Here is a 2,364-nt window from a genome sequence, read left to right on the forward strand (position 1 = left end):
GACAAATCTGACTCATCAGTATACCTCGGCCCAGCCCAAGGCTGGGGCAGTGCAGGCGCCAGTGAAAGCCTGCTGTGGACTGAAAGAAGCTTTACAAACGCTACCAGCAGGTATTTCTTCCTGTCACACATCCTCAAACCTGGGAATAAGGAAGCGTGAGGCTGTAGCCAGCTCCTGAAGGTGCCGGACACAGCTGCAAAGAGTTTGAGATCCCTGGGAAAAAACCCCTCTGGGTCCTTTGGGTCTCAGTTTCCCTATCTTGGAGTCAGAATGTGTGAAAGCGCGTTTGTGTCCGTTAGCACATGCACGCGCAAGGACAGGAGGGACAACAAGCAACGGAAATGGATTGGAACTGTCTGGGCTGCAGGTGGCCTTGTAATAGGGGCCAGCTCAGTCCTACCTTCCACTCCAGGTGTTTGTGTGTTAGTGGAGCGATCCCAGCCCTCTGGACAAGCAAGAGGGCAGCTCCCGCCACCTCCATTTCACTCTGAGAGTAGCCCCGCCCTCCCCACCCCCGGCTGCATTTCCCCGGACCCTGGGGAGTAAGCGGTGAAAAGGCTCCGCGGAACCTGTGTTTCTGGGTGAGTTTGGCACCCAGTTCTCCTGCAGAGGCCTCTGGGGCACCCAGAACCCTTGACCACCGGCACAGAGGCGCAGCCGGGTCACGCACAAAGCTTGCTGGCAGGCCCGCCCGCCCGGCTGCAAGTCCGGAGTCGCGCCTGAGTCCAGCGCTACACCAGGAGAGTCTGCACGTCTGACCCAGCCCTGACCCAGGCATCAGGCAAAGCCTCGCTACGTCTGGCTATTCTCCCACAAAGCTAAGTGTCCAGGGACCCAATATCCAGGCGGCGCAGTCACAACTACCGCGGTGGCGGTGGCGGTGGCGGTGGCGCCCAGAACTTGAAGGCATCAAGGAGCCTGACCCCAGGGCTCAGGGAGAACGCCTCCTGCACCGCCTCTCGGAGACCCAGCCCCAACTCCCAGGTCCAGTGAAACCCGTGTTCCCCGCATCTCCCTAATGCGCGGTGGAGTGGCTGCCGTTTTTCGCCAGCGAACAGACCAAGAGCTCGCCGGCAACAAGCGAGTCGACATTCCGGCTCCCGCTGGGAGATCTAAGGTCGTTGGCTCGGCTCGGCGGGCCCTGGGACAACGCTGCAACAGGATCTCGCGAGATCAGACACTGAGGGAAGACTGCGCAAGCGCAGAGTCCGTTCCTTTCACTTAGAAAGACAACCGAGCAGCTTCCTTACCGCCGGCTCGTTGGTCTAGGGGTATGATTCTCGCTTAGGGTGCGAGAGGTCCCGGGTTCAAATCCCGGACGAGCCCTAGGTTTTTATTTTTTTTTCCTTGCTCAAACTGTTTTCTTCCCGATCTCCAGTCTTTAAAACCGATAGTATTTTTCACCTGAAAGAATTCCTAAGATGGCAGCTAGTGAGCGAAAACTCTCACTTGTTTTTAAGCGGCGTTCTGGGTTTTTCAAAATTGGAGCTTCCATTCTGTCTTCCTAGTGATTAAATTACAGGTACAGGAGTAGCAAAAAAGTTGAAAAAAAGAGGGGCTCGTCCGGGATTTGAACCCGGGACCTCTCGGACCCAAACCGAGAATCATACCCCTAGACCAACGAGCCAGCTGCGTGATTCACTTCTCTTGAGTATACTAGAGTGAGCCACTAACAAGCGCTTGCGGGGACGCGGAACTTTGCAGAGCAGGAGGCTCACGGAAAAGAGATCCACCCGCTGTGGTCTTTGTGGGACTTAGCTGGGACGTCGGGCCACTGCCTGCGCCTAGCGTTTGCTCCCAGAAGCGCTGCACCCTTTTCTGACCACAGACGCTCTTTCCTCTTTTTTCCCTCCTCCCCCGTGCCGCCTCCTCGGATCCTCGACCTCCCGCTGGCTTAGGTGCCCTGCTGCGGACTTCTAGCCTTCAGCACCCAACTCCGGACGGCGGGCGTCGCCCCTGGGGAGCTTCAGCCGCCTCAGTCTGCCTAGCCTGGGGCCTGGCATTTAGCAAGTGCTTAATCAGTTAAAGCAGAATATTGGGTACCATGCATCCGCCTCTAAATGTGACTGTCCCGGGTCTAGGTGAGGGCAGCACAGGAAGGACGGTGGCAGTCCAAGGAAGGACATCTCCAGGGGGCCGAGGCGGCACCATCCCACTGCTACACGGGTGGGTGGCAGGGGCAGCAACTGAGCACGGAGACTTTCCACAACCCTAAATAGTGGTGACCCGGTGGCCGCTCGGCGAAGGGACTCTGGGCCAGGAGATTTGGATGCAAGAGTAACATCGCGTGCGCACGGACTACCTGGCTTTTGGGATTTTTCTTCATATTTCGGGTTAATGAATGTTACACCTAGACACCAGTAC

The 2,364-nt window shown here is 57.2% G+C and overlaps 2 non-coding genes across 2 annotated transcripts; one reads left to right on the plus strand and one right to left on the minus strand.

The window, feature by feature from the left end:
- Positions 1-1,254: 1,254 nt before the first annotated feature.
- Trnap-agg (transfer RNA proline (anticodon AGG)) lies at positions 1,255-1,326 on the plus strand. Its single transcript has one exon. It is a non-coding gene; the product is annotated as a tRNA-Pro (tRNA).
- A 229-nt stretch (positions 1,327-1,555) lies between these two features.
- On the minus strand, positions 1,556-1,627 carry Trnap-ugg (transfer RNA proline (anticodon UGG)). The gene has a single exon. It is a non-coding gene; the product is annotated as a tRNA-Pro (tRNA).
- Positions 1,628-2,364: the final 737 nt, after the last annotated feature.

The sequence above is a fragment of the Marmota flaviventris genome, chromosome 9 (genome assembly GCF_047511675.1).
Source record: "Marmota flaviventris isolate mMarFla1 chromosome 9, mMarFla1.hap1, whole genome shotgun sequence".
In the NCBI taxonomy this organism is placed as follows: Eukaryota; Metazoa; Chordata; class Mammalia; order Rodentia; family Sciuridae; genus Marmota; species Marmota flaviventris.